General features: G+C 37.1%; 1 long non-coding RNA gene across 1 annotated transcript; it reads left to right on the top strand.

Annotated features, from left to right (window-relative positions):
* The first annotated feature begins 202 nt into the window (after positions 1–202).
* On the top strand, positions 203–8,118 carry LOC111095366. Its single transcript, XR_005356351.1, has 4 exons — positions 203–318; positions 6,093–6,145; positions 7,681–7,819; positions 7,920–8,118. It is a non-coding gene; the product is annotated as an uncharacterized LOC111095366 (long non-coding RNA).
* Positions 8,119–9,357: the final 1,239 nt, after the last annotated feature.

Below are 9,357 nucleotides of genomic sequence, written 5' to 3'. Positions count from 1 at the left end.
CTTCTGGAAGCTCAAAAGAATTCCCTTGTCTTCTCCAGTTTCTGGAGGCTTCTTATATTCCTTGGCTAGTGGCAACTCCATCTCCAAAGCCAGATGCTTCTTGAAAAATCTCTGTTTCCATTGTCACATCTTCTCTGACTCTTGAAGGATCTTTGTGATGATCCAGGATAATCACCCCATCACAATGCCTTTAATTTAATCACATCTGCAAATTCCCTTTTGGTACACAAATTTGTGCATTCATGGGTCTCATGAATCAGGATCTGAACAGCGTCGGAGGCCACTCCTCTGCTTACATCACCTATATCCTATGAAAATGTAAGGTTTAGTGACAAATTGTATTTAAGATGTGATAAATGCTGGTGTATTCACTTTGTAAACATTCACTGAATTTTGTTATGGTTTGTTATATAGTCAAAATACACCGTATCTTTTGTGATGAACTGCAGGGGAATATTTTTTCCTTTCCTTAATCACTTGTTACTCTCGTTTCAGACTAAGGTTAGTGCTTTAACAAAAACATACTTATTAGCTAATGGGAATAATGAAGTTAGCCTATTTTGTATATTAATAATTTTGCATAATGCATTCTATGCCACCAGGCAAAAGGGGCTTCACAAATGAGAAAACCAAGTACCAATGCTCAATACACATCCGATAAATTAGATGACTGGATTTGCTATGTACAAGAAAACACACATTTTAACGATCTCATTTTCCCCTCTTACTATGTGACTTTAATAACAACACGGAATAATGAAAGTGGCCAAGGGCTTTAGAATCAGAACAAACGGAGTGCGAATTCTGGCTCTTCTATTTATCAGATATTTGCATTTAGGCAATTTATTTAGTGTTTCTGAGCTTTTGTAGAATGGGTATCATCAATCTTTAACACACTGGGATATTGTAAAGATTAGGTACCATTGGAAAATAAAATAAAATAATGTCTGAGAATGATTTAGCTTGTAACATGCCCTCAAAACTCAACTTCCTCTGCTATACTCTCTTTCCTTTTTAAAATTATTGTATTCTATTTACTTTTATAGACTTGTCTTTATACTAACAGCTAAAAGATTTGAAAATATTTTATTCCATCAGTTGGAAAGAAAAAGACAACTGGTTTTCCCTTTTACTAAAATCTGATTTCCCTTCATGTTGGAAGAATAAAAGTTCCTCTATATCCTATTGCCCTCAGGAACCTCAGGAAATTTGGTATCATGAGAGCACCTGGGTGGCTCAGTGGCTGAGTGTCTGCCTTTGGCTCAGGTCATGATCCCAGGGTCCTGGGATGGAGTTCCACATCAGGCTTCCTGCTGGGACACTGCTTCTCCCTCTGCCTGTGTCTCTGCCTCTCTCTCTCTCTCTCTCTCTCTCTGTGTGTGTGTGTGTCTGTTGTGAATAAGTAAATAAAATCTTTAAATAAACAAACAAATAAATAAATAAATACTAAGGTCATCAATGAGTTTCATGCTAAGGATTGCATCCTAGCACTATATTAAAACTTCCTCATCTCTATTAGAATGAACACATCATGGAAATGCTCCCTTAAGAAAAACAGCTTTGAAACTTTTCAAAACTTCCGATGCTGAATCCTCTTGGTTTCTTCTTTCAAGATGAGCTCAAAATGTTTTTATTGGAATAGAACCTTCCAAAGTTAGAGGACTGGCTTTGGTGTGCCACACAGACTTCAGAGAACATGTCGAGGAGGTTGTAATTGAGGGAGACAGTGCTGTCAGTACTTGCACCCAGAGAGTTGGAAAGCCCAAGAGTGGAGCATTCATCACTATGATTCTACCTGACACTTGAATGAAAGCATTTTGCACTAATTTGTTCTGTGTCTGTCCAGACAATCTAAAAAGAAAGGATAAGGGGGCAATAGGTGTCTATTAAACAGAATAAACAGCTCCTGGAAAACTAATGCATTTACACACTCGTGGCTTTTGGAGGCTTGGAGATTGCAACTAGAGAAAGAGAAAATGGAAGAGGATGAAAGGATTGGCATTCTCTCTGGCAGCCAAGGACCTGGGTTTCTGGGTCTTGAGTCACATGGCTCTGGATGGCCTGTATCACTGAAGCCTGGAGACTCCTAGCCATGTGTAAAATGGGGGCTGCAGCCAGTGCTTACCACCAAACATGTCATTATTTCTCTGAAGGCTTTCAAATCTACTTGGTAATCACTTCCAAATCTCTGAATAAATAGGTTTGACTCTCCTTTCCCAAACTATATTTTAATATTTTACCTGTACATAAAATTAACTGCTCTAGGGTGGTTTTAGGGCTCTGCTTATTTTCCAGTTAAAAACAAACCAAGAAAGAAGAAGAAGAAGGAGAAGAAGAAGGAGAATAAGGAGAAGAAGAAGAAGAAGAAGAAGAAGAAGAAGAAGAAGAAGAAGAAGAAGAAGAAGAAGAAGCAGCAGCAGCAGCCACCTTGAGCTTGTTGTCACAGTTATCCAGATTTGCTGATAGAATGTAAGAAAGAGTAAGTGACCAGAAGCCGAAGAACTCACTCTGGGCCCTGTAATTGGCTCCTGTTTTCAACTGAAGAGTCAGGAAGAAGGCCAAAGAGTGAGAAGATGGTCTAACAAGAAACACATGGTCTGTTGAAAACTAAACACAGCTGGACCCCAAACCATGTTTTACTCACTGTCCTAGCCTTGGGCCTCTTTAAGATTGCATTAACCTTTCTGGTATGTATGATTATCTGTTTGGATGATCATTAGGAAATGTGGCAATATTCAAAAAAGAATAGATGTGAATCCAGTTTCTAGGGCTGTAGCTAATCAGAAAAGTCAATCATATTTTTTAAAGACCAAAACAATGCTTTTATTAATAATCCTCAGTTTCTTTAGACATCTAAGGTCATTGGATATTTTTTAAGCTGCTTGCCATCTGACCTTTACTCATTTAACTTTCTAAATAAATAACATGTGATCCAAAGATTCTTGAGGTCTCATGGAAAATTAGGGAGATTATAATATTGATTCTTCAACTAATGACCCAACTCCTTACCTTTTTGTTGGCAAAATGGATGTAGGATTTGAGTGTGTTTCTGTCCATAAATATTTTCCTCATTTGCTGTGTAGCACTGGCACTCCTTGAGATGGGGTTGTAACACAACTAGAAAGTGTAACATAATAGGATAACAGGTTAGACAGGATTGCCTTAGCAGAAATATCTTAGCAAATAAGCATAGGACAGATCTAGAAACATTTTTATCCTGGAGAATGTGTGGGAAATCAGAGCCTGGTGCTCCAGGCGGGATTTTTATACTAATAAATTTACAAAAAAAATCTATACCATTCCCAGGTTCAGTCATAATGTAAGAGAAGAAAGTCATACAGGAGAGAGGTGTGCTTTGTCAGCTTCACAATTTTACCTAAGCCAGAGAAATCTACTGCATTTTGTTTCAAAATCATTTTGCTTCCTTTAGTTCAGAATTCTACTTGTAAGTGTTATGACGGATCTTTCAGCATTTTTGTATTTTCACATATATAATCTAAATGTTCTCAGGGTTTATGAATAATGAGTTAATTCATATTTTTGTTTGACTGATGACTTCACTTGTTCATTATTATAAGAAAGGCAATAAAGAAACACATAACCAAAAACAGAAAAAAAAAGTTTTAAAAACCTTGCGTACATCAAAACTGCCATTGTTGACATTAGGGTTGTAACTCCACATATTTTAATTCATGGTGTATATAGCTAAATATAAATATAGATTCTAAATCTAAATAAGAATAGAAACCAACAGAAAGGAGGGGAGGAAGAGAAAGAGATTAAATGGATAGGGAAATGGTTGGATGTGTGTGGATGGATACATATAAATATTGTCATAAATTGCATTTCTGCAATCATTAAGTTTGAGGGCATTTAATTTTATCGAAGTACTTGAAATAGAAATTGTGATGTAATGGAAACACTCGACCTTCGATAAAGTCTTATCACCTCAAGAACTATGAGTTCCTAAAAGATAGTGAGGATTATAGAAATAAATAACCATTAAAAATTAAATATGCTGGAGTCATTATGTTTCTCTGAAGCAAAAGATTTCAGTTTTAGTCAATACCTACTGATCCCAAACCATGAAAAATTAGAAAGTTCGTATACTTTTTTCCACATCTAATCCCCCTGCTGCAACATCTATTTTTACTTCCTCAAGTAAAAACAGATAATGTGTTTATATTATATATATAACTCTATTCTATGAGTTTCAATAATTGCCATAAATGCAATCCCTAGATATTTTTTATTATGGCTCATGTATTTCTGAGCTTGTTAATTTTTTATATCTCTATGGGTTGTTGACTGGCTAGAAGCTGTTGTTATTTTCATTACTTAAGTATTTATTTAGTTTTACTTTCTTTCCCGGGCAAGATAGATCCTAAATTCTTGCATGTTTGAAAGTGTGTCATGCCTCTCTGCTAGCATGACAGCTCATGTATGAAAAGTACATCACCCACATTTCCTTTTCCTCAAAGCCCTGTAGACACTATTCTCTTCTCTTCTGGCATTTACTGCAGTGCTCATCTTTTTAGGAGGGCTTGTTCATTCTTCCTTTGAATGATTACATTTCACCAAATTTTGTATGAGTGTGTGGTGGGGGGTGAGGAAATACCAGGAGGTCTTATAGTCTGTCAATTTCTTCATGAATTAGGCTGTCACCCCCCAAAGTTGAAGGTCACTTTGGTTAAGGATCATATTATTGAGGTTAGTTATTCCCTTCCCTTTGTTATTCCCTTGCTGGCATTGAAAGTTGGGGAAAATTTTGCGACTAGCTCAATTCTTTTTTCCCTCATTATAAATGCCTTGATTTTTCTTCTTTATTATGGAAACTTAAGAATTTAAATAAGGCACCTCTTGCTTTGCTTCAAGTTTTCCTGGAATGTGGCATTCCCATGTAAGTTGACAATGCTATTTCTTTTGTTATATCAAGAAAATTTCTGGGGATCCCTGGGTGGCTCAGTGGTTTAGCCTTTGGCCCAGGGCGTGATCCTGGAGACCAGGGATCAAGTCATGCATCGGGCTCCCTGCATGGAGCTTGCTTCTCCCTCTGCCTGTGTCTGTCTCTCTCTCTCTGTGTGTGTGTCTCTCATGAATAAATAAATAAAATCTTTAAAAAAAAAAAAGAAAGAAAAAAGAAAATTCCTGTACTCTGCCTTTTGTTCTTTACAATAGGAATAGTAAATACCCATGTCACCAGAATACTTTTGTATGCTTCCATATTTATTTGCTTTATTTTATTTTTAAAAGCCTCTATCCCTTTTTTCAGCAATTATCATGATGATGTTAAGCCTTTTGTCTATGCCAACAATTTCATTTTCTACCATATCTATTCTGCCTCTGGTTCTTTGAAACTTATTTAGTGGCACTATAAAGATGAAGTTGCTTTGTTGGGGTTTGTTTTATAATCTCCAATCATTTTCTTGGCTCTGCTATTTTCATGTTCATCACTTTAGGTTAGTTTATCATCTTGTCTCTCAAATTTTACTTAATTCATACTCTCCTTAGTAATTTTTATGGTATAAGTCACTATTTTTAGATTTTCTTCAATTATGTTTCTTCCAAAGTGGTTTTATGGTTCCTTTCTTCTTTATGTTTACATAGGCAACAATGTCGTTTTTCCCCATCTGATTCATACTTAATAGAGTTGTCTCCACTTAGGTGGTCAGTATATTCTATAATTAAGTTAGTAAAATTTCCTTGCCGCTATCCACCTGATCTCAGAATAATTTTCTTTTTTGGGAAACCTCAACTCCCTCCTTTCATCTAAGACAGGGTGGGCAAACTTTATCTACAAAGAGCCATACAGTATATATTTTAAGTTTTGTGAACTGATAGTCTTTGTTACAACAATTACTCTGCTCTTGTAGCATGAAAGCAGCCACAGACAATACATAAACAAGTGGGCATTGGTGCATTCTAATAAAATTTTATTTGCAAATCAGGGGGCAGGCCCACAGACCAAAGTTTGGCTGACCCCGTATCTAAGGGACAGTTTAATGTCTTCTAAGAGAGTTCACTCCACCCTGGGTGGCTATTACCTGGAGGTATGCCTGCAGAATTCAGATCAATGTTCTAATTCTCCACAGATCTGGAAACATAATGAATCCTTTCAGCCTCCACCAACATCTTATGGGAATAGGTACGTTGGCCATCATAACTAGAATCATTCCATGCTTTCACTTAGAGTTAAGTGCCCATTCTTAATTTGATAGTTCCCTAATTGTGGGATATTAACAAGAACTCTCAGAACTTTGTTGACTCATTTTTTTTTTGTTTGGTTTTGGTTTTGGTTTTGTTTTTTTTTTTTTTCCCAGTGCCACTTCTTGGGAAGGGAGATGTAATTAAGGATTTTTACTAAGATTTTTTTTTTTTTTAATTCTCCTTGGTTATATCTTTTAGAACTTATAACAGGAGCCATAACCTTGTCCTCAATCAGTTCTTGCTAGCAAGTGTTTTCCTTATTTGTTTTATTATGTTTGTGGCACCCAGACAGATTCAGGGAACTGATTTGTTCTGCAATTTTTATGAAAGCAATCATGTTTATTGAATATTGACCATACTCAATCTTGAGAGTCATCACATTTGATCATTCTTCTCCTCCAATGTTTCCCAGCCATTTCTGAGAGCTCCCTAGACGACTACTATAACCTCACCAGGCCTCCTCTGATTTGACTCTTTACGCTGCCATGCCGTAGCTACCAGTGATACTCTGCACATGTTTTTCCTTTTTTTTTTTTTTGCACATGTTTTTCTACTGAGCAGAACTCTCCACACCTTTTCATTGTCACCACCAATCTGTGGTGACAAGTGAAGGGTAGGCAGTCATGACAGTGTAGGGAATCTCTGTTCCCCAAACTTCTTCCAATGGTAAGTCACGACCTTCAAAAGATAGAGATAGCCTACACACACTCTGCTAATGGTACCAGAACAATTTGAGCTGTCATATGAGGCAAGCCCCAGCTTACCCACCATCGCTAGAAGAGCTTTGAAAGTCTCAGTGCCTCAGAGTATAGCACCAAACTCCCAATTTTCATAAATAGGAAGAACATTTTTTTCCCTTAAACTTAACTCATAGCTCTACATCAAGTTCCAACAGATTGACCTGAGTTTTCTGACAACTTTCAGAGAAAATGCTATCTAGAATGAGTCAGAATCTTGACTAGGGTGGTCCACAGTAAGTAGCCTGGGATATATACTGTCAAATCACCCCACAATTAAGTCATCTAGAGAAGCCCAGGTCACCCTGCATTAGTCCCAACCCATGTCTTTTTCTCAGATTCTACTGCCATAGCACCATGTTCCGAAGTGCCAACCACCACCATTCAAATTTAACCCAACTCCCAAAAAATACATATTACTTAGTTCTCAAAGAGCAAGTGCAAAATGTGACTGAGAAGCATACTTACAAAGCATATTTTCACCAGAAGCAGCCTGCAGAAATCTAGGTCTGCTGAAAGATGCACCCAGTTAACTTGACTATGCAAAACACTTCGCTTCTCTTCCAAACACAAGCATTCAGGTTTCCTCTGGAAAAATCGAAATCAAAGGTGTAGTCAAGTGTGCAAGTCAGAAAATCCTGTGAAGAGGTAAGAAATTTAATAGCTTCATGGTCTATGTCAGTGTGGAGTATATGCCAAAGCCTCTGCTTACACAAGGTTTTTGCCCAACATCCAGATTCCAGTGGAGGCAAAATATCAGCTAGTCCATCCATTTCTGCTTCACCAAAAATCAGAAATTGCCGATTGACTCTGTTCTGCAGAAGGTGTTCAACCGGGGGTATAGAGTTACCAATGCTGGAGAAAAATGACTTCAGGTATGGTTTCATTGCTCTCACATGACTAAGGTCAAAATGGTCTTCTGCTGAAGAAAAGTGTTGCTTTTATTGTACTCTTTTTCTTCTTTTAATTTTTTAGATAAATACACAAGCTATTCTATGATTCTCCTGTCTAGCAGCGGAAAGAAATTATCTCAACACATTTTCATCACTTTTCTGAATCCTTTCTGACTAGAAGTAGGAAGAGTTTATTCTTTGGAATATCTGGAGCTTATCTGTGTCTTAAACATGCATTGCATTAAATCAATGCAATTTTGAGTGACTATCATTTGGGTTAATTGTACAGAGCTCTAATTGCCATGAATTAAGGTAGAATAAAGACAACCCTAGTGATAGCCATTACTGCCTACTAAGCAAAGAGATTAAACTACATGTATATAGACCAGGTATATCAAAATGATGTTTCTCTTTCAAGCATGGTAGCAGAGTAGCAGAGTCCTACATGAAAGGTTTTCCCTCACTCTCCACCAATCCTGTCAGAAAAGGAAGCAGAAATAGCTAATGGTGCTATTAAGAGGGTTTCAGCATCAAGAGGTGGGCAGAGGGGACTTCAAAAGCTAGAGCAGCTGTGGTCCTAAAGCATTTGCTACGAAACCTGGACTCCAAGTCACATTTTCTCTGCTTTGAAGAGTTCTAATTGAGGAAGAAAAAATCAAGCATTTTTGACAAGACCTCTGCCAAAGAAAATTATGGGAGGCAAAGATGAAAAGAAACGTGTACTGATTGTCCTGTTATTTAAAAGTCCCCACAGTAAGAGTTATCATTGTAATCACTGATGCCGAGAAGGCTCATCAGGGATGATACCTGTGGGAGACCAGCAGAACTCGGAGTCTGACATGGAATCAGTGTATTTTCTTTCCCAGGAATAATGGAGCAGGTGCTTATATTCCAAGTTAAAAAAAAAAAAAGTTTCAGAAGAACTGAAAATAAATGTGTTGCCAAACAATCTAAACAGTTACTTTAAAAAAAAATTATATATATAATTTATTTGAGAGAGAGAGATAGAGTGTGCTCCCAGGAGCGAGAGGGGATGGGCAGAGGGAGGGGGACAAGCAGACTCCCTGCTGAGCACAGAGCCTGAGGCAGGGCTTGATCCCAGGACTCTGTGATTATGACTTGAGCCAAAGTCAGACATTTAACTGACTGAACTACCCAGGTACCTCTAAACAGTTATTTTTTTGATACTAGGAAATTAGTCTAGGAACCCTATGGTTTATGAAATCTTTGAAGTAGAACACCTAAGCAATGATTATGTGTGCTCTCATTTTTCCTGAAATCATCTTACTGCCTCAAATTTCACTTGCTAGATGAGTTTAGAAAAGAGTAAGTTTAATGTACAAAACAAACAGTAAACGAGGAAACAAATTATAGTAAATAATAAAAAAAAGCAAAAGCATGACTAACAAGTATCACATGCCCCCATGAAGAAAACCATCACTCTATTGAACCTGGTCCTACACAAAACTTGAGAAGTACAATATATTTTGAAAATCATTACACATGTCATTTGTAATACA

This window comes from Canis lupus, chromosome 3 (assembly GCF_011100685.1).
Source record: "Canis lupus familiaris isolate Mischka breed German Shepherd chromosome 3, alternate assembly UU_Cfam_GSD_1.0, whole genome shotgun sequence".
In the NCBI taxonomy this organism is placed as follows: Eukaryota; Metazoa; Chordata; class Mammalia; order Carnivora; family Canidae; genus Canis; species Canis lupus.
Note: the sequence above shows the minus strand (reverse complement) of the source record. Positions and strands in the feature narration are given on the sequence as shown.